Source organism: Gossypium hirsutum, chromosome A05, assembly GCF_007990345.1.
Source record: "Gossypium hirsutum isolate 1008001.06 chromosome A05, Gossypium_hirsutum_v2.1, whole genome shotgun sequence".
Classification (NCBI taxonomy): domain Eukaryota; kingdom Viridiplantae; phylum Streptophyta; class Magnoliopsida; order Malvales; family Malvaceae; genus Gossypium; species Gossypium hirsutum.
Genome location: NC_053428.1, coordinates 50,491,362 through 50,515,717, shown reverse-complemented (window position 1 = coordinate 50,515,717; position 24,356 = coordinate 50,491,362).

The following is a 24,356-nucleotide window of genomic DNA, read 5'->3' as shown; positions in this document are numbered from 1 at the left end:
AAGACATGTTGAGATGCTGTATCCTAGAGTTTTTTGGTTCATGGGAAAGGTATTTGCCTTTGATTGAATTCGCTTACAACAATAGTTTTCAATCAAGCATTAAGATGGCACCTTACGAGGCTTTGTATGGTCGTAAATGCCGTACACCTTTGTTTTGGACCGAACTTAGTGAAAGTAAAATTTTTGGGGTTGATTTAATTAAAAATGCTGAGCAGAAAGTAAAAGTAATCCGTGAAAGTCTGAAAGCAGCTTCGGAACGTCAGAAGTCGTATGCGGATTTAAAAAGAAAAGACATTGAATATCAGGTTGGAGACAAAGTGTTTCTTAAAGTTTCACCTTGGAAAAAGGTGCTTAGATTTGGCCGTAAGGGCAAATTGAGTCCGAGATTCATCGGGCCATATGAAATATTTGAACGAGTTGGACCAGTCGCATACCGACTAATTTTACCCCCTGAGCTTGAAAAGATTCACAACGTCTTACATGTCTCGATGCTTCGACGATATAGGTCCGATCCATCGCACATAATTACTCCATCTGAGATCGAGATTCAATCTGATTTGAGTTACGAAGAAGAACCGCTTCGCATTTTAACATATGAAGTAAAAGAATTGCGAAATAAGAAAATCCCATTAGTGAATGCACTGTGGCATAAACACGGGGTCCAATAAGCTATTTGGGAACTTGAGGACTCTATGAAGGATCGATACCCTAATTTATTCGCTGGTAAGATTTTCGGGGACGAAAATTTCTTATGTGCGGGAGAGTTGTGACAACCCCAATTAGACCCTAGTCGGAATGTGGTTTCGGGACCACAAAACTGAGTCACAAAAATTCATTTTAATTTTTGTTGCATATATTTATGTGTGATAGTGTATGTAGGAAAAATTAAAAGTTTCAATTTAGTCTTAGGAATGTAAATTTTTCTTGAAAGGACTTAGTTGAAAAATTTAGAAAAGATGGAAGGTAATTTGTAAGGATCCAAAAACAATGAGGTGAGAAAGCTTGGGTTTGCATGTCAATTTACCTTTAAAGCATGTAGTGGCCGGCCATGAAATGATGCTATTCCACTAAGTCAAATTAAAAACAATTTTAATTGGCAAGTGATGTAATGAATTTATAAGAAAAGGATGAATAAAATAAGAAATAAAGGTAAGAGTGTGTTCATCTTCCTTACCTTCTTGCAAAGCCGAAACAAAAGGGAAAGAGGAAGGAATTTGTCTAGGGCATTCGGCTATCTTGGAGGTTAAATAAGGTAGGAGTTCATGTTATTTCTATTGATTTTTATGAGAATCTAGTTAGTAGTCAAGCTCTTATTGTAACCCATATGTTGATTTTTTTTTAGTTTTGGTGACAAATTGTGCATACGGTATTATTGGATAAATGCTAAAAGGATAGTGTTTTGATGTTTTGGATAGAAATATTAGAAAGGGGAAAATATGAGCTACCTAAATAGATATATGTGAATTTAAAAGATGGTATGAACAAATGTGGAGTTTTGCTAGTTTAGGATTATTCGGCCAAGTGTTTATGTGGTGGAAATTAAGTGTTAAATGAAATGAAAATGATATTATATGGGGGTATGTATATTCGGCCATATGAGTAAATATATAGATGATGTTAAATTTGATTATGTATAATGGGCCATATAGGGTACACATTGTGATATTAACTTTAATTCTCTATAATTGATCAAGTGGGTGATATTGGTTTATATGGTTAAATTTGATTTATGAATATGTACCTTGAAATAAAATATATCAGAGACTATGTTACTTTGGAAGTAAGAATGGATTCGGCATTGAGACAATCTATAAGTTTTAGTTAAGGTTCTAATGTTTTGAACAAGAATGGTTGTAAGATGAAACGAAAATTATTAAAATATATATGAGTAATTAACAAGGGTGGTTGCCGTGTATATAATATTTATGTGTGTTTTATTGAAATATTTATTGGGTTAATTATAGTAATTGGATCTTAGGTGATCAATAGTCGAATGGCTTAAAGTTAGTAAAAGCATAAGGTGAATAAAAATCAAATGTTGCCGTATGATTCTTTTGATATGAAACTATTAATGTTATGGGATATAAATAACTAGCAAGGTAATTAAACTAGTTAATTTATTTATTTAAGCTCAAGAACCCAAAGGAGGAGAATCAAGCAAGGGCAAAACAAAGTGTATCGAGTAGCCATTTGGAACCGTTTCATCCGACATAAAGTAAGTCTTTAAGCATTTTTTTAAGGTGGATTAGTTTGTATATAAATAATATTCGTGAATCATGAAAGAATTCCTTTTGTTAGATATTCTTTTGGAGTGATATTCATATTTATTAATGTGACCGTATATGCTATTTGAATTAAGTAAAATTGCCTTATCATAATGAGTTGACATATAGCACTATGTGTGCGGAATTAAATGGCACTATGTGTGCCGATTTGGATTTTGAAGCATGAGAGAATATTCAATGCACTATGTGTGCGGTTTACTATGGCACTATGTGTGCGAGTGTAATTAGCACTACGTGTGCAAATTCGGTTGATAATATAAAATGTGCATGAAAGAACGAAGTGATAGAACTACTAACTAAAGTATCGAATTTGAGACATGTGATGTGTATGTATAAATTTATCTAGTGCATCATTGTCCCATGCTTTATAGAAAATGGATCTAAATCATTTGGGTTGTTTTGGTATTTGATTTGATTGTAGGACTCAGCATGAGATTGAACCAAAAATCTAAGAAACTATAGCATAGCTTGGTATGGTTGGAGTAATTGATCTTGCATTATATGTTTTCTCTTATGATCTTTTATTAATGGACAGTAGTGTAATGCTTATGACTTACTGAGTTATATACTCATTTGGTGTGTTTACTTGTTACTTATTTAGGTTTCTTTGATCCATTTTGTGTGCTCGGGACCATCGTCGAAGTCATCACACCAGCTTGCAACATTTTGGTAACCTCTTTTTGGATGGTTTAAGTGAACATTGCGGCATGTATAGGCTAATAAGTATTCGTTCGAACTTTGATATGTATACTTTCAGCCATGCGAATATGGCTTAAATACTAAGTTTGGATTTGGTTATATTCAATCATGGTATAATATGTTTTGGCTATAATGTTTAATGCTATTAGTGAATAATATATATATTGTACATATGCTTGAGGATTGAAAATGCTAAGAAATCTTAACTATGTGTTTTTGGGGTGGTTCGAGTATGACACATTTATAATAATGATTAATTGCAATGTGGTTAATGTATATGATCTCAGTATTTAAATTGAGATAGCATAATGGGTCAGTTAGTTATATCCGAAAATAACAAGAAACTGTATGATACGGTTGTTATATGATGTAATCTTATGTAATGCTTTTTTATTGAATTTGATAATGATTAACTATGTATTTCGGCTATATATATGAACTAGGATCGTATATAGTAGTTTAGTGAACTATACATTATTAAAGATAAACTTAACAAAATGAAGATGATAGATGTAAATGCATAGTAATTTTACGAATAAGTATTTGCTTCGGTAATATCTCGTAACCCATTCTAGCGATGGAAACGGGTTAGGGGTGTTACATTCCATGTTTATTTTGGGGAAGAAGATGAGAAAATATGATTCTTTTCATCTTTTTAATTAATTAATTTAATGGAATTCCAATTTAGTCCCTAGCCTTTTTCCCATTTTCCATGGATGAATCATCTAAAAATATCTACATACTTTTTATTAATGGTCTAATTACCATATAAGGACCTTAAGTTTTGAATTCCATAGCTAATAGATTCTTTTAGCTACTAGAATTCAACTTTTGTATTTTATGCGATTTAGTCGTTCTCGTAAGTAAGGACATAATCGATAAAATTTTCTTATCATAATTTTCATGTGACATTTCTAGTATAATATGGATCATTTAATAAAATAAAAATAAATTTTATTTTTCAGCTAGGATTTGTGGTCCCGAGACCACTGTTTCTATTTCACCGAAATTGGGCTATTACAACTCTCCCCTTTAAGGATTTTTCGTCCTTGAAAATTTTACCAGTAAAGAGATTCAGACATTACTTTCTCGTGTTTCCATCCGGTTTCCAGGTAGCTTTCTTTATATAGTATCTTTGTCAAAGAACTTTTACTAAAGCTACCTTTATATTTTTCTACTTCACTTCACATGCCAGAATTTCAACTAGTCACTCACTATAAGTCATGCCAAGCTGAATTTCAATCTCTATTAGAGAAGTAAGAGATGACGGGTCTGATGTAACACCCTGATTTTGGGCCTAATCGAAACAGAGGTTTTGTAACAGCCCAAAATTGACCCTAGTCGGGAAGTGGTTTCGGGACCACAAAATCGAGTTATAAAAATAATTAATTTCCATATTCTATGCTTATTATGTGTGTACATGAGTATGTGGAAGTTTCATTCTCCAATTTTGCCAATTTCATGAGAAATTATTAAATAGGGATCGATATGAGACATGGTGAAAATATGATAGGCTAATTTAAAATGGTCTATTAATGCATGTTATGAAAATGATGGGTTTGCATGTCAAATTACCCAAAATTTGAGCTAGTGGTTGGCCGTGCTATGGGTGGAAACATGTTGGGAACCTGTTGGCCTAGTGAGGTATGTAGGAAAAAAATAAAATAAGGAGTATGGGTAATAAAGAAAGGAAAAACAAAAAAAATGAGTGGTTGTTTCCCCCCCCATTGCCGTGAGCTAAAGAAAGGAAAAGAAAAACTTGTTCATCCTTTTTCATCCTCTTTTGACCGAAAATTCTAAGGGAGGAGGAAGGAGTTCTTGCTTCATGTTTGGTTTGGAAGAGAATTAGGAGGGAGTTTGGCCATGCATGTAACTAGATTGAGGTATGTTTGATATTATTCTTTGAGATTCATGTATATTTTAAGTTGTAAGTTTGAAATCTACCTAGCCATGGTTCAAACTTTGTTAAATGATGGAGATGATATTCGGCCATGCATGTTACATTCTTGGTTGGTATTTTGATGTTTGATGTTGTGGTGATGAGGCATGAAGATGAGTTAAGATTCGGCCTAGGTGGAGTTTGTGTTAATGCCATTGCATGCTAAATATGAAGCTTGTTAATGATGCATGTGATGGTGGATTGATGATTCTTGAATCCCTTTTTTTTTAGCATTTTTGAGTGAGCACATATGTGCATTGGTTGCTAGATGGGGAAGAATCGGTTAGCAAGTTGTGTGCTAAGGCCGAATATAATTTTTGTAGGTTAATGAGTAATGCATGTGCTAAATTGATGGAAAGGGAGAGGATGCTTTACTAGTGTATAAATGATATAAAGATTTTAGAAATTATTTTTGGTTAGGTGTATGTATGATTAGGTATATTCGGCCATATGAGTAAATATATAGATGATGTTAAATTTGATTATGTATAATGGGCCATATAGGGTACACATTGTGATATTAACTTTGATTCTCTATAATTGGTCAAGTGGGTGATTAGTAAGGGTGATTGCCGAATATACTAACATACATATGCATGTGTAATTGGATTGTAAATATTTAGCAAGGCGGTTAAACTAGTTGATTTATTGATTAAGCTCAAGGAGTTAAAGGAGGAGAATTGAGCAAAGGGAAAGAAAAGATCATCGAGTAGCCGAGTTGGAACCATCTTACCCAACACAAGTAAGTCATTAAGCATATCTTTGGTATTGATTTAAAGGATCGTAATACCTATACCATTGTGTTTAATGAGATGAAATGTATACAAATGTATATGTAAGTAGAGATGAAATTTGTCGAATGTAAAAAGGAAGTGAAGCCTATTGAGTGGCTGGTTTTCAGCACTAAGTGTGCGGGCAATAAGTGTTCACGGTCATGAGATTAGCACTAAGTGTGCGGGTTTAAATTGTACAGCACTAAGTGTGCGAGTTTAAAGTGCATGGCGCTAAGTGTGCGCGTTGATTATTAAGCACTATGTGTGCGAACCCAATATATATTTTCTATAAATTATTTACATTAAGGGTGCAACTTTACCGAGTCGATTTTGGACAGCGGAAAAGGTAAGTGTGCGAACTTGAAATGCATGGCACTAAGTGTGTGAGTTTAAAGTGCATGGCACTAAGTGTGCGAACCCAATATATATTTTCTATAAATTATTTACATTAAGGGTGCGACTTTACCGAGTCGATTTTGGACAGCGGAAAAGGTAAGTGTGCGAACTTGAAATGCATGGCACTAAGTGTGTGAGTTTAAAGTGCATGGCACTAAGTGTGCGCGGTTGATTATTAAGCACTATGTGTGCGAACCCAATATATATTTTCTATAAATTATTTACATTAAGGGTGCGACTTTACCGAGTCGATTTTGGACAGCGGAAAAGGTAAGTGTGCGAACTTGAAATGCATGGCACTAAGTGTGTGAGTTTAAAGTGCATGGCACTAAGTGTGCGCGGTTGATTATTAAGCACTATGTGTGCGAACCCAATATATATTTTCTATAAATTATTTACATTAAGGGTGCGACTTTACCGAGTCGATTTTGGACAGCGGAAAAGGTAAGTACCTTGAGTTCATGGCTAATAGGCGCTATGTTTATATTTGGAGTTGAGCTTGGTAAGTTTTGAACCTACGTGACGATTATAGTTGAAGTCACGTACATAAGGTTCATTGTGGAATAGGTGAAAGTTCGTTTAATTGTATGATTATAACGAAAATAAAATGATGTATGAAAGGCCAATGTAGGACTTGGTATGAGATTGAACCATAGGGTTTAAGGAACTATGGTATAGTTTGGTATGGATGGAGTACTTAACCTCCTTTCATTGTTTCCTGTTGTGATAATTTTATTAATGGATGGTTGTGGAATGCTTATGGCTTACTGAGTTATATACTCATTCGGTGTTTGCTTGTCACCTATTCTAGGTTTCTTGGACTCGTCTCTTTTTGCGTGATCGTGCCGTCGTCGAAGTCATCACACCGGCTAGCAACCTTTGGTATTTTCTTCTTAGTTGGTCTAAGAGAACATTTCGGCATGTATAGGCTAATATGTTTTGTTGAAATTTGGTATGTAAACTTTTAGCCATGCGAAAATGGCATAATGTTCGGTTGAATTTGGTTCTAATGTTGGGTCGTAAGTCTTGGTAATACGATTTTTATGCCATATGTCATGGTTGATTATTTTGGTGTTAAAATTCATGATATGGCAATAGTGTAGTAGGGGGATGTTTGACAATGATTAGCCTTTGGCATGGCTAGTCATGATCATAATTTGTGATATGTATGACGAATTACTAGTTAGATCAAGGAGAAATCACGAAATGGGCATAGTTGCTTTCGTAACAGATGCTGGCAGCAGCAGTGACGTGAGATTGAAAAATCACTAAAAATAGTAGGAGTGGAATTAGTTGATGAATAAATTATGTATTTGAAGCTCGATGAGTCTATTTTCATATAGAAGCAACGAAAAGATCATATGGACAGTATGTTAAGAGATATTCAGGTTCTCGTGAGACAGGGCCAGAACAGTTTCTGGATTCCCTGTTCCGACTTTGGAAATTCATTATAAATTAACCAGAGATAATTAGGAGTCATACCATATATGTTTAGATTCCTATCTGAGTCTAGTTTCTATAGAAATAAACGGCATCAGTATTGAAGCTCTGTACAGGGAGATATCCAGGTCGTAATGCGCAAAGGTCAGTGTAGTTGACCCCAGTAACATGGGAGACTTTGACTAATAAACTGTACTAATTGGCCCGACCAAAAATTCTAGAAAAAAATATGTAGATGGGCATATGAGTCTAGTTTCAGGGAAAATTCACGGAACTGGATTTTGAGTTCCAGAGCTCAAGATATGATTTTTAAAGCGACTAGTACGCAGATTGGCAGCTTGTCTGGAAAAATTTTAATAAGTGGTTTGAAGTCTGTTAACACCTCGTGTTCGACTCCGGCGACGGTCTCGGGTTTGGGGTGTTACATTTGATTGGTATCAGAGCTATGGTTTAGTCGGTTCTAGGACTACCATAGCACGTATGAGTCTAGCTATACATGCCGAATGTTAATGTTTAACTGTGTGATGACTTCTGACAGTTAAAAATTTATGTTTTGATTAGTAAATGGATCCCGGTGTAGAGAGAACCTTGCCGGATGACATTGAAAGTGTAGCGGCTGCTCCTGCACAAGGGACACCGCCTGTTGAACCTCAGTCATCTGCGAATAATCAAGGTGAGGGGGCTAAACAAGCCTTCTTTACCATGATGAATGAGTGGGTCGCGCAGTATGCCCGAACCAATCCGGCTGTCCAACAATTCCCGAATTTGAATAATCCACCCCAGGAGCCAGTAATGCCATTAGTTACTGATCCTGTGAGGCTGAGTAAGCCACCTATAGACTTGATTAGGAAGCGCGGGGCTGAGGAGTTCAGGGCCATAGTTACTGATGATGCTGAAAGGGCCGAGTTCTGGCTTGATAACACCATTCGGGTGTTTGATGAACTGTCATGCACACCCGATGAATGTCTAAAGTGTGCTATATCCTTGTTGCGGGACTCAGCCTACTATTGGTGGAGGACCCTGATTTCCATAGTCCCAAACGAACGAGTAACTTGGGACTTCTTTCAGACAGAATTTCGAAAGAAATATATTAGTCAACGGTTCATTGATCAAAAGCATAAGGAATTCTTGGAACTCAAGCAAGGCCGTATGACAGTATCTGAATACGAACATGAATTCGTAAGACTCAGTAGGTATGCCCGGGAGTGTGTAGCTGATGAGATTGCCATGTGCAAAAGATTCGAAGAAGGATTGAACGAAGATTTAAAACTACTAGTGGGTATTTTGGAGATAAAAGAATTCGTCACACTAGTCGAACGAGCCTGCAAGGCAGAAGAATTTGGAAAGGGGAAGAAGAAGGCTGAATTTGAAGCTAGAGACTATCGTAAAAGATCGACGGGTAAAGCTCCGTTCTCAGCTGTAAAGAAGTTCAGGGAGGACACTAATAAGTTGAGGATGACTGCGGAAATTTCCATCAGAGCACGACCATCGACGGACCCCCGAGCTACTTCGGTAGCTAGTGTGGGCAATAATCGTCTAGAGAAACCCGAATGTCCCCAATGTGGAAGACGACACATAGGTGAATGTTGGGGTAAGTCTATTAACAGGGCCTGTTACGGATGCGGTTCGAAGGACCACTTCATTAGAGATTGCACGGAGCTTGATGAGAAGAATAAGATTCAAGGTGCAAGACCTAGTGGAGTGACAACTAGAGGTAGACCACCGAGAATTTTAGGAGGTAGGGGTGGTAGTCAGAGAGGGGCCTCTGATACGGCTGTTCGAGCCGAGAACCGTACTCCTGCTAGAGCATATGCCATTCGCGCACGAGAGGAGGCATCCTCCCCTGACGTCATCACTGGTACCTTCACTCTCTTTGATACTAATGTGATTGCATTGATTGACCCTGGCTCTACTCATTCATATGTATGCGAAACCTTAGCATCCAGTAAGACTCTACCTGTTGAGTCTACTGAGTTCGTAATTCGAGTGTCAAACCCTTTGGGTCAATGCGTACTTGTTGATAAAGTGTGTAAGAGATGCCCTCTAAAAATCTGAGTTGAGTCTACAGATTTGGAGGGGTTGCCAGCTGTAATATCAGCAATGTTGGCCCAGAAATATGTAAGAAAAGGGTGCGAAGCATACCTTGCGTATGTACTTGATGATAAAGAATTAGAAAAGAAACCCGAATCTGTACGGGTGGTTTGTGAATACCCGGATGTTTTTCCTGAAGAATTACCGGGTTTACCACCTGTTCGGGAGGTAGAGTTTGGTATTGAGCTTGTACCTGGGACTACGCCGATTTCGATAGCTCCGTATCGTATGGCACCAACCGAGTTAAAAGAGTTAAAATCTCAGTTGCAAGAATTGACGGATAGAGGTTTTGCTCGACCAAGTTTCTCACCTTGGGGTGCACCAGTATTGTTCGTGAAAAAGAAGGACAGAACCATGAGGTTGTGCATTGACTATCGTCAACTGAATAAAGTGACGATAAAGAACAAATATCCGTTGCCGCGCATCGATGATTTGTTCGACCAACTGAAGGGAGCCTCAGTGTTCTCAAAAATAGATTTGAGATCGGGCTATTATCAGTTGCGAATTCGAGATTCGGACATACCCAAAACTGCTTTTAGAACGAGGTACGGTCACTACGAGTTCTTAGTGATGCCGTTTGGGCTCACTAATGCCCCTGCGGTATTTATGGATTTGATGAATCGGATCTTCAGACCATATTTGGATCGGTTCGTAGTTGTGTTCATTGATGACATCTTGGTCTATTCAAGAGACGAGATCGAACATGCTGAACACTTGAGATTAGTGTTGCAAGTTTTGCGGGATAAGAAGTTATATGCTAAGTTCAGTAAGTGTGAGTTCTGGTTAAGAGAGGTTAGCTTCTTGGGTCATGTGGTATCCGCATCGGGTATTCGAGTTGACCCGAACAAAATCCCAGCCATACTTAACTGGAAACCTCCGAGAAATATTACTGAGGTTCGGAGCTTTTTGGGACTCGCCGGTTATTACCGACGATTTGTCAAAGGTTTCTCGATGATAGCCACACCAATGACGAAGCTACTTCAAAAGGATGCTAAGTTCGAATGGACGGAGAAATGTCAGAAAGGCTTCGATCAACTGAAAACTCATTTGACTGAAGCTCCAATTTTAGTGCAACCCGAATCAGGCAAAGAGTTTGTCATTTATAGTGACGCATCCCTACTCGGGTTGGGTTGCGTATTGATGCAAGAAGGTCAAGTTGTGGCCTATGCGTCGAGACAATTGAAGCCACACGAGAGAAATTATCCAACCCATGATCTCGAGCTAGCCGCCATCGTATTTGCTTTGAAAATATGGCGACATTATTTGTTTGGCGAAAAGTGCCATGTATTTTCGGATCACAAAAGTCTCAAATATTTGATGACTCAAAGAGACTTAAATCTGCGACAAAGACGTTGGCTTGAGTTGTTGAAAGATTACGAGCTTGTCATTGATTACCACCCGGGAAAGGCTAATGTGGTTGCGGACACCTTAAGCCGGAAATCGCTGTTTGCTTTACGAGCGATGAATGTGCACTTGTCTGTTCTACCCGACAATGTGTTAGTAGCTGAATTAAAGGCCAAACCATCATTGATTCATCAAATTCGTGAAGCTCAGAAAGTCGACGATGAATTGGTTGCAAAACGGGCTGAATGTATTCCGAATATGGAATCCGAATTTCAAATTGATGATGACGATTGTTTGAGGTTCAGAAGTCGGTTGTGTGTTCCAAGAAATTCAGAACTCATTTCGATGATTCTGAACGAAGCTCATTGTAGCCGAATGTCAATTCACCCGGGGAGTACGAAAATGTACAACGATTTGAAACGACGGTTTTGGTGGCATGGTATGAAACGGGACATCTCCGACTTTGTTTCGAGATGTTTAATATGTCAACAAGTGAAAGCGGAACATCAAGTGCCTTCCGGATTACTTCAGCCGATCATGATACCCGAGTGGAAATGGGATCGAGTCACAATGGACTTTGTGTCCGGACTGCCATTGTCAACAAGTAAGAAGGATGTGATTTGGGTTGTTATTGATAGACTGACTAAGTCGGCTCACTTTATCCTCGTGCGTACGGATTTTTCATTGGATAAACTAGCCGAATTGTATGTTTCTCCGATTGTGAGATTACATGGAGTACCTATTTCTATCGTGTCGGATAGAGATCCGAGATTCACCTCGCGATTTTGGAAGAAATTGCAAGAAGCTTTGGGTACCAAGCTGCATTTTAGCACCGCTTTTCATCCCCAAACCGATGGTCAATCCGAGCGGATAATTCAGATACTCGAGGATATGCTGAGATGCTACATCCTTGAGTTTAGTGGTTCATGGGAACGGTATGTACCTTTGATTGAATTCGCTTACAACAATAGTTTTCAATCAAGTATTAAGATGGCACCTTACGAGGCTTTGTACGGTCGTAAATGCCGTACACCATTGTTTTGGACCGAGCTCGGTGAAAGTAAAATTTTCGGAGTTGATTTGATTAAAGATGCCGAACAGAAAGTAAAGGTAATCCGTGAAAGTCTGAAGGCAACCACAGATCGTCAGAAATTGTATGCGGACTTGAAACGAAAGGACATTGAATATCAGGTGGGAGATAAAGTGTTCCTTAAAGTTTTGCCTTGGAAAAAGGTACTCAGGTTTGGCCGTAAGGGCAAGTTGAGCCCGAGATTCATTGGGCCGTACGAAATCTCCGAACGAGTTGGTCCGGTTGCGTATAGATTGATTTTGCCCCCTGAGCTTGAAAAGATTCACGACGTCTTTCATGTTTCGATGCTTCGACGCTATCGATCTGATCCATCGCACATAATTAGCCCATCAGAGGTTGAAATTCAAGCCGATATGAGTTATGAAGAAGAACCGATGCGTATCCTAGCTCGTGAAGTGAAGGAGTTGCGAAACAAAAGGGTTCCGTTAGTGAAGGTGTTATGGCTCAAACACGGGATCGAGGAAGCTACTTGGGAAACCGAGAGCTCGATGAAAGAACGATACCCAAACCTATTTACCGGTAAGATTTTCGGGGACGAAAATTTCTTAAGTGGGGGAGAGTTGTAACAGCCCAAAATTGACCCTAGTCGGGAAGTGGTTTCGGGACCACAAAACCGAGTTATAAAATAATTAATTTCCATATTCTATGCTTATTATGTGTGTACATGAGTATGTGGAAGTTTCATTCTCCAATTTTGCCATTTCATGAGAAATTATTAAATAGGGATCGATATGAGACATGGTGAAAATATGATAGGCTAATTTAAAATGGTCTATTAATGCATGTTATGAAAATGATGGGTTTGCATGTCAAATTACCCAAAATTTGAGCTAGTGGTTGGCCATGCTATGGGTGGAAACATGTTGGGAACATGTTGGCCTAGTAAGGTATGTAGGAAAAAATAAAATAAGGAGTATGGGTAATAAAGAAAGGAAAAACAAAAAAATGAGTGGTTGTTTCCCCCCATTGCCGTGAGCTAAAGAAAGGAAAAGAAAAACTTGTTCATCCTTTTTCATCCTCTTTTGACCGAAAATTCTAAGGGAGGAGGAAGGAGTTCTTGCTTCATGTTTGGTTTGGAAGAGAATTAGGAGGAAGTTTGGCCATGCATGTAACTAGATTGAGGTATGTTTGATATTATTCTTTGAGATTCATGTATATTTTAAGTTGTAAGTTTGAAATCTACCTAGCCATGGTTCAAACTTTGTTAAATGATGGAGATGATATTCGGCCATGCATGTTACATTCTTGGTTGGTATTTTGATGTTTGATGTTGTGGTGATGAGGCATGAAGATGAGTTAAGATTCGGCCTAGGTGGAGTTTGTGTTAATGCCATTGCATGCTAAATATGAAGCTTGTTAATGATGCATGTGATGGTGGATTGATGATTCTTGAATCCCTTTTTTTTTTAGCATTTTTGAGTGAGCACATATGTGCATTGGTTGCTAGATGGGGAAGAATCGGTTAGCAAGTTGTGTGCTAAGGCCGAATATAATTTTTGTAGGTTAATGAGTAATGCATGTGCTAAATTGATGGAAAGGGAGAGGATGCTTTACTAGTGTATAAATGATATAAAGATTTTAGAAATTATTTTTGGTTAGGTGTATGTATGATTAGGTATATTCGGCCATATGAGTAAATATATAGATGATGTTAAATTTGATTATGTATAATGGGCCATATAGGGTACACATTGTGATATTAACTTTGATTCTCTATAATTGGTCAAGTGGGTGATTAGTAAGGGTAATTGCCGAATATACTAACATACATATGCATGTGTAATTGGATTGTAAATATTTAGCAAGGCGGTTAAACTAGTTGATTTATTGATTAAGCTCAAGGAGTTAATGGAGGAGAATCGAGCAAAGGCAAAGAAAAGATCATCGAGTAGCCGAGTTGGAACCATCTTACCCAACACAAGTAAGTCATTAAGCATATCTTTGGTATTGATTTAAAGGATTGTAATACCTATACCATTGTGTTTAATGAGATGAAATGTATACAAATGTATATGTAAGTAGAGATGAAATTTGTCGAATGTAAAAAGGAAGTGAAGCCTATTGAGTGGCTGGTTTTCGGCACTAAGTGTGCGGGCAATAAGTGTTCACGGTCATGAGATTGGCACTAAGTGTGCGGGTTTAAATTGTACAGCACTAAGTGTGCGAGTTTAAAGTGCATGGCACTAAGTGTGCGCGGTTGATTATTAAGCACTATGTGTGCGAACCCAATATATATTTTCTATAAATTATTTACATTAAGGGTGAGACTTTACCGAGTCGATTTTGGACAGCGGAAAAGGTAAGTGTGCGAACTTGAAATGCATGGCACTAAGTGTGTGAGTTTAAAGTGCATGGCACTAAGTGTGCGCGGTTGATTATTAAGCACTATGTGTGCGAACCCAATATATATTTTCTATAAATTATTTACATTAAGGGTGCGACTTTACCGAGTCGATTTTGGACAGCGGAAAAGGTAAGTACCTTGAGTTCATGGCTAATAGGCGCTATGTTTATATTTGGCGTTGAGCTTGGCAAGTTTTGAACCTATGTGACGATTATAGTTGAAGTCACGTACATAAGGTTCATTGTGGAATAGGTGAAAGTTCGTTTAATTGTATGATTATAACGAAAATAAAATGATGTATGAAAGGCCAATGTAGGACTTGGTATGAGATTGAACCATAGGGTTTAAGGAACTATGGTATAGTTTGGTATGGATGGAGTACTTAACCTCCTTTCATTGTTTCCTGTTGTGATAATTTTATTAATGGATGGTTGTGGAATGCTTATGGCTTACTGAGTTATATACTCATTCGGTGTTTGCTTGTCACCTATTCTAGGTTTCTTGGACTCGTCTCTTTTTGCGTGATCGTGCCGTCGTCGAAGTCATCACACCGGCTAGCAACCTTTGGTATTTTCTTCTTAGTTGGTCTAAGAGAACATTTCGGCATGTATAGGCTAATATGTTTTGTTGAAATTTGGTATGTAAACTTTTAGCCATGCGAAAATGGCATAATGTTCGGTTGAATTTGGTTCTAATGTTGGGTCGTAAGTCTTGGTAATACGATTTTTATGCCATATGTCATGGTTGATTATTTTGGTGTTAAAATTCATGATATGGCAATAGTGTAGTAGGGGGATGTTTGACAATGATTAGCCTTTGGCATGGCTAGTCATGATCATAATTTGTGATATGTATGACGAATTACTAGTTAGATCAAGGAGAAATCACGAAATGGGCATAGTTGCTTTCGTAACAGATGCTGGCAGCAGCAGTGATGTGAGATTGAAAAATCACTAAAAATAGTAGGAGTGGAATTAGTTGATGAATAAATTATGTATTTGAAGCTCGATGAGTCTATTTTCATATAGAAGCAACGAAAATATCATATGGACAGTATGTTAAGAGATATTCAGGTTCTCGTGAGACAGGGCCAGAACGGTTTCTGGATTCCCTGTTCCGACTTTGGAAATTCATTATAAATTAACCAGAGATAATTAGGAGTCATACCATATATGTATAGATTCCTCTCTGAGTCTAGTTTCTATAGAAACAAACGGCATCAGTATTGAAGCTCTGTACAGGGAGATATCCAGGTCGTAATGTGCAAAGGTCAGTGTAGTCGACCCCAGTAACATGGGAGACTTTGACTAATAAACTGTACTAATTGGCCCGACCAAAAATTCTAGAAAAAATATGTAGATGGACATATGAGTCTAGTTTCAGGGAAAATTCACGGAACTGGATTTCGAGTTCCAGAGCTCAAGATATGATTTTTAAAGCGACTAGTATGCAGATTGGCAGCTTGTCTGGAAAAAATTTAATAAGTGGTTTGAAGTCTGTTAACACCTCGTGTTCGACTCCGGCGACGGTCTCGGGTTCGGGGTGTTACAGGTTTCGAGACCACAAATCCAAAGATGAAAATTTTATTTTTTATTATATTTTTATGGTTTACGATTTCACATAATAATTTCATGAAAATTCCGTTCGAAAATTTTGACATTCGGACACTTAATTTAGTCAAAAGGACTAAATCGTGAAAAGTGCAAAAGTTGAGTTCTACATACTAGAGGTGTCTAATTGTTATTAAATTTTAAATTGAGGGTTCTTAAATGGTAATTAGACCATTGGTTAATTTCTGGACAAAAATAGACATGAAATGGGTGTAATAAAATATTTTTAAGTTAGGGGTATTTTGGTAAACTAATAATTAAAAGAATTAAAAAGGGAAATAAGTCAAATTAGCTATCATCTTCTTCATTCAACCATTTCTACCAGCAGCAACAATGGTTAAGGTTTGTTCGAACTCCCAAGCTCGATTGTAAGTGCTCCTTAGCCCCGTTTTTAAAGTTCTTTACATTTTTTTAAGTCCCGGTAACTTGGTTAAGCTTATTCTAGCAATAATTTAACCTAGGGTTTATATTTGGAAAAATACCCATAGGTGAAATTGATTATTTTGATGTTTTATGGTAGAATATGAAGCTTGAAATTTTGTTAAACAACTTTTACTAAGCGATTTTACGTGAAAACGAGTAAAACAACATAATTGGTAAAAATACCTAGTGTTCATAAGTACATTTTAGAGTGTGAATTTGATGTTGCTATAGAAGGGAAAATGATTAGAATGTCATAAAACATAAGAAATTAGGATGAAGTTTAATTTACGAGCCTATAATTTTGACAAAGTTTAGGGGAAAAATTGTAATTTTTCCAAAATATGATTTTGGGTCAATTTGAATAATGTGAGTCCTAATTAGGCTATATTTGTAATGATAGAGCAAGGAAAATTGAAATTCGGGCTAAAATCGAGAAAATACCAAGTTGTTGACAAAATGGTAAAAATGGCCATTTTCGTATACGAGGTAAGTTCGTGTGTTAATAATAATGCAATACCATACTTGAATTGTAATTTGTCGTAAATAATTATCGAATCTTTTTATTTTATTACATTTTGTTATCGTATGAAATGTGGCTGCCTATAGAATGATTATTTGTCGTAAATTGCAAATTGAAAAAGGACTATGAATAAATTTGTAACATGTTGGAAAGTGAGGAATTTCTCAGTTGAGCCTTCGGAATAGAAACGATACGAATGATCTATTGTGAGGTCACGTGTGTAGTACTAAGTGCAGGCTACTACGTGTATTGGATAATTGGTCGCATGTGTAGTACTGAGTGCAGGCTACTATGCGTACCCGATAACTTCGATCACGTGTGTAGTACTAATTGCAGGCTACTACGTGTATCAGATGGTTAGGTCACGTGCGTAGTACTAAGTGCAGGCTACTACGTGTACCGGATAATTGGTCGCATGTGTAGTACTAGGTGCAGGCTACTATGCGTACCAAATAGCCTTGTCTACAAGTGGGAAAATATGTGCAGGAAACTAAGTTTCAGTTATTATTCCAAAGAGTTCAACGGGAAAATCAATTAAGTAAAAATACATGTGAACATGATTATATGATGAATAAGTGCAGGTATATGTTTATGAAAATTATGAGCAATGTGCTCGATATTTGAGTGAACTTCGATAAGACAAAATGGATTAAGTGAAATTATGTAAGAGTGAATTTTAGTAGTAAAACAGTGTTGGACAGCAGCAGTTGCGTGACTTTGAAAATTTACCAAAAACTGTATAAGTTGAATCAAAATTCATAAAAATTATGGAATTAAAGATTAATGATATGTTTTCATATAAAATAAATAGGTGGAAAAAAAGAGTTCTATATTATGTGATATTCTAATTTTTATGAGAGAGTGTCAGAATGAATTTGAGATCCCCTATTCTGACTTGGAAAAATCGTTAAAAACTGTAAAACAATAATTATGAGTAATAATTTATATGAATAGAATCCTAAATGAGTATACTTTCTAGAGGAATGGACAGGAACATTATCCAAGTCCCGAAATATGAGATAAATAATTTTTAGTGAAGAGAGGTCAGAACTATTGGACAGAAAAATAGGGAAACTTTAATGAATAAAATGTACTCGTTGGATGAACCAAAAATTTTGTAAATTTTATGGGAGAAAGGTATATGAGTCTAGTTTCAATGAAAATTAACGAAACTAAATTTTGAGTTTTTTAGCTTTAGATATGAAAGATTTAGTAACTATAACTCGATAAAACAGCTTAACCTGAACATGTATAATTGTACAATTATAGTGTTTTATCTTGAAAAGCATGTTAGTAATTGCTTATTAATTTCATATGGACTTACTAAGCGTAAAGCTTACTCATCCTCTCCATTTCTTTAGTATTGGCAGGTTTGCTCGGGGTTGGAGATTGTCGGAGGCAAAATCACACTATCAAACTATCATTTTTGGGAGAATTAATTCAAATATTAGAAATATCAAGTGAGTGACATGTATAGGAAGTTGGTTTGTGATATGTATTATTATTATGACTTTGACCATACGTATCAGTCTGCATTGAGTTATCGTATATGATCATGAGATGTGGTCCTTATCCATTATGATTTATAAGTTTAATTAATCATGCCATGTCCTATGTTTTGATGTGATGATATAGTTAGCTTTGTTTGTTATGCATGATTGGTAATACATCAGGTAAGTTAAATGCAGGCCAGTGGATCATGAATTAAATGGGAATGAGTAATGTTGCCTTGAATATGGATGTTTAATAGAAAAATTGGTAACTACATTATGATGGTATAAAATGAGAATAAGATTTAGCATGTCTAGTTCTAGTTAATGTAAGAATGTATATTATATACAGGATGGTAAGCAAATATGTTTAAAGTGAATGGCATGTTATTGCATGATTATGGATGTGTAAGTGCTCATTTATGCCACGTTATATGTCTTTAAATATGAGTCTATGCATGTGCTCGAAAAGTTTTGAATTAAATAAAATTTTATGGCTCGGTTTTCGTTTATGTGTATGGTTAAGTCTGGTAATGCCTCGTACGCTGTTCTGGTCTTGGATAATGGTAAGGGGTGTTACATTTAGTGGTATTAGAGCTATGGTTTAGTCGATTCTCGGACTAACCTAGCATGTGTAAAAGTCTAGTTATGCATGCCAGAGATCCGTGATAGTGTGATGTCTCCCGACGTGTAAGAGCACCGTCTTATTTAGACAAAGGTACTCTCCAACCGAGCTGCACCGACCATGTTCAAGGTGATTGAAGGTGTTTGAGTAAAATTATGATTATGATAAGTCTCGGTTCAGAAAAGTATGAATAAAAGTTTATGATATATATGTGATTGTAACATCCCGAAATAGGGCTTAGTCAGAATAGTGGTTTCGAGACCACAAATCTAACATCAAAATATTTATTTTATGATTATTATGAGGCCTAGAATATGAGTATATGCATTTGCTAAAGTTTCATAAAGAAATTCTAAATATAAGATGTCCAGTTGGAAATTAGGGACTAAATTGAATAAATTGCAAAACTTGGTTTCTAGAAGCAATTTGTATGAAATTGCTTTAGATTATGAATAAGAAGGTCTTGGACAGCAATTTTCCCAAATTCTAAATTTTTGGACAAAAATGGGCTTGCATGGATAAAATTTTAAAGAAAGGGCATAAGGGCATTTTGGTCATTAAGCATTTTAATGAAATAAAAAGAAAAAAATGGAGCAAAAATATGCTCATGTTCTCCCATAGCTGCCAAAATTCGGAGGACATCATAGCTAGGGTTTCTTCAATTTTCAAGCTCAATAGTAAGTGCTCCCAAGCCCCGTTTTTCATGTTCTTTGTATTTTTGAAATCCTAGTAGCTTGATCTCTCCATTTCTACCCATATTTCATGCTAGAGTTCATGTTTAAAAATTTATTCATGCATGAATTGATTGTGTTTTGATGGAATATGGAAGAATATGAAAGATAAATGTGTGTTAAACATCTTTTCCAAGTTGGTTTTCATGAGAGACCCTTATAGGGACTACTTTGCAAAAGATATAAATGTGTAGTAGGGATGAGGAAAATAATGAAAAATGTGGGTTTCCATAAGAGAGAAAAATGTTCGGTTAGGCTTGGGTAAGATAGAAATTGCATGTGTTTCATTATACGAGCCTAGGGACTAAATTGTAAAAATGTGAAAAGTTAGGGGCAAAACGGTCATTTGGACTGGGGTAGGTATTAAACTTGAAATGTGCAATGTGGGTATTAATGATTTAATTTTACTATTATAGACCCCGAGGAACAAATTCCAAGGGTCAATCGTGGTAAATGCAAGGTTTCGGAATAACCGAAACACAATCCCGAAAAGAATACCAGGTAAGTTTGGATAACTTAAAGTAAACCCCTAATATACATAATTGTATGATTTATGAATGCATGATATTTTCATTTATTGATGGTATGAAAATGCATGAAATGCTCCGTTGGTAATGCCTTATTGATAACTGTCTCGGTTGAGGTTAAAAAGGGAATTTGATGGATAAACCATGTTTTACATGTGAATTGAGATCTTGCATGTGTTGCAGTAAGAATTTAGCCTGGACAGGTAATCTGTATCTCAAATATGGAAAGGAATCTAGCCCAGACAGGTGTTCCTTGAATGATCAAGCCTTCCGAAGAATATGTGTGCATTGTGGATTTAGCCCAGACGAGTAATCCGATTAGGGTCTGAATTTAGCATGGATTGGTAATTCAGATCCGAGCTCATTAAGGGTGTTTGTTGCTATAAGGGATTTAGCCTGGACTGGTAATCCCGACATCACCTTATGAGTTCATATAATAGGGGATTTTGCCTGGACTGGTAATCCTGCCATATGATGTGAGGTTCGTGGGAGTGCATAGATGGAATAATCATTGGTATGAATTTAAGGATACTGGGTATTCCATCGAGATTTCCTAGAAACTCAACGAGATTAACATGGGATATATATATGAATGAAATGTTGAATGATGAGATCATCTAGTTAAATTACATGATACGTGATTATGTGACTAACTCATTGATTAAGTGCATGTGATAGGAAATCATTTCATAATGGATGATTTCATGAATTAATTATGGATGTATGCTAATTACTCGGTAAGTTTACTTTCCTGTAATTCGAGCTTACTAAGCATGTAAATGCTTACCCCCTCTTTTTTTCCTATTTTACAGAGCTCAAGGACTCATAAAGATTGGAAGACGGTTGGAGAAACAACACACTATCAACTAAACAAGCTTTGGTATAAAGACTCTGTTTATTTTGTTAGATGGCATATATAGTATTTTTGAGTATTTTATGATATGTGTCATTTGATTTGCCAAGTAAAGGCATGTTGAAATATGTTCATCTCTTTGTATATGGCCATGAAAATTGGCTTAATTTAAGTAGGCTATGACCTATGATTTTATGCATGGTTTTAATTACTAATGATGGGTTGCTATCAATTGGCAATGAGTTACATGAATGAGCCAATTCTGGATGGATTAATGTAACACGGGAACCCATGATACTAAAGAGGAAATAACCATTTATGTATGAAACAATGATATGAGGTTTCCATACAACTACTTTCATTAAGGTTATTTACAAGCGTAAAATTATGTTTTCTCTCAAACTTGGTAACCACTAAACACAAGTAGTAGAAAGGGGTCACTAAAGGCTTGGAAAATAGCCTAATAAAGTCCACATGGTTGGAGACATGGGCGTGTGTCTAGGCCGTGTGTGACACACATTTCCCTCCCATGGGCATGCGCTATGGCCGTGTGTCCCCTTCACTTAAAATTTTAGCTCAAAGTTATACACGAGTAGGCCACACGGGCGTGCGCCATGGCCGTGTTAAAATGACAGTGTCGTCCATGGGCAGACAGCACGGGCATGTTCCATGGCCGTGTTGATAAGTCAGTGTTGCCCACGGTTGAAGGGCATGGGCATGCCCCGAGATACACGGGTGTGTGAGTCCAGACGGCCCAACCTACAAGAGCGTGTGTCCCTTTATGTTAAGGAAAATTTTTTGAAAAGCCCAAGGTTAATCGAACATGCCCGTATTTGTCCCATATTGCTTTCCAATATGCTATAGGTTCCGAAGGCCTATACAAGGGACGAGATGTTCATGATTGAAAGGTTTTAAATTCAAATGAAATTTTGTGATCCAAGTTAGTATACTGAAAGTGTAAAGTTCTGGTAATACCTTGAGCCCTGTCCCGATGTTGGATTAGGGCTAGGGGTGTTAAGTGATAACACATTATATGAAAGTTTATGTTGTGATAAATATTTATATTTGCTTAATGCTCATATGATGTAGTGCACTTGGCTTACTTGACAAGTTGAATGGGATAATTGGAAAATTGGTGTAAACCAACATGAATGTTGTGTTGCCTGAAATGAATGATATGATTTTGATGATGTTGCTATGATGATGAAAGTTGTGTCATATGTATATATATAAGAAAGTCGAGTCAGAGGCCCTACAATCCCTTCCCCTTATCGAAGTGGTGCTTATAATGGAATTTCATGAGATTTTTACTAAATAAGTTCTTGGTTGAAAAACCAAAGAGTTCAATGATAGTATAATTATAAGTATGATTAGAGATTGAGAATGAATTGATAAATAAAGTCAGGGCTAGAAAAGTATTAGGTTGACATAAAGATTATTGGAGCTATGCACTATCCCAGTTAGAGAATGAATTTACTTTGTTAAATTGAATTACTCAGGTACAAGGACGAGAAAAGTATAAATCAATATTTATTCAGAACTGGTCTTCTTTAGTGAAAGGTCTAACATGAAATTTGTAATGGCAGAACTAGTTACGGGAAATGATATTTGAAATGTGTAATATCTGAGTGTGACAGTTACGGCTGAACAGATTTAACAATTTCTTCTGAGATGTTCTATGTATTTATCCGTTCTCAGAAAAATTTCTATGGCTGTTGATCTTTTGAAGAAATTCTTGTTATATAGAAATGTTTTCTAATCTTGATGTTAGATAGAAGCATTGGTAGCCTGACTGGTTTATAATTTGTATTGCTGTATTTCCTCGGGCATTTTATTACATTTCGTCTGATAAGAATTGATAAGAGTATATGTATGATATTATGATATTGTTTCTTCTACTTGATGCTCCATTTGATTTATATGTATAGGAAGATACATTGTTCTTGTTATATTTTATTCCAGTGGGATTAAATGATGTTTGCTTCTGGACTTCATTTCTCTGAGGAATTTTTGAGATCTTTCATATTTTCCTATGAGTTTGGTTTTCGATTTTCTGGCATGGTATCATATCTTGGATTTCTTTATTCGGTTTTCTTATTATCTTTATTCCATAGTTTTTCAATTATGACTTATGTTCGAAGTGTGTTCTTCAGCTTGTGATAATCATGACAAGTATGACTATACTTCCGATTTGATCTTGGTAATGTGGTGATTTTAGTATTGGAATTTCTCAAATTTTCGTGTAAGGATTTGACAACAGTAAAGGCATAAGTGATAAAAGCGCGAGTTTCAATCGGTATGGTGGATTACTTCTCTCAAGTAAGTCAATTATAGTTAATGTCTTCAATTGAGATATTTTGGTTACTTGAGCTAATGCAATTGAGATGGTTTTGATTAGCGTAAGGAATGAATAGTAAAGGACTGCATGATGAATTGTTTAGTAACTAGAAGAAAGGATTACTTGAAATGTCATTCAACGGTGTTTAAATCGGCTCGAGTGTTTAATCTGTGTGAATTATTTATTTGAAAGATTTCATATGACAATCATGTCAGGATTATTTTCCCCAAATCTGATAATAGAATTTCATTTCTTTACGGGTAAAAGGCAAATAGTCTGAACGAGAAGTGTATATCTCTTAGAAAATTTTGATATGAGTTAAAGCTACTAAGAATGATAAAGTTTTCGTCTTGTGAAAGATGAAAAGTTTATTACATGTTAGCAAGGTTTGGATAGATGATAATATTCCTAACCAAAGCATCTGAACTGGACTAGTCTGCATTGAGTAAAGATTTTCTAATTTTCAGTAATGCACTGTGGTATGAAGGGTGATGTGTTTCAAGAAACTAAGGAAAATGTGATAGTGAGTTGTAAAACAAAAGAGTACTATGAGGATCAACTTCTGATGTTGAATTTCAGATTGGATCTGATTCATGTTATTATTATTCCGAGGCTTATATAGAAAGAACTGTACGAAGCTCACAGTGAAAATTTGCCTATTTATTCAGAGAGTAATAACGTGTACTGTAATTTGATTTATCGATGATGAAAATCTGTACGATTATTTCGGAAGAGTGCAGGTCCCTTTGACTGTTGGATTTCTTGGAATTCTAGTCTCCATAAACCAAATTGAGATCCGAGTTTTATGTCATGATATCATGGGAAACTGAGAAGCCTT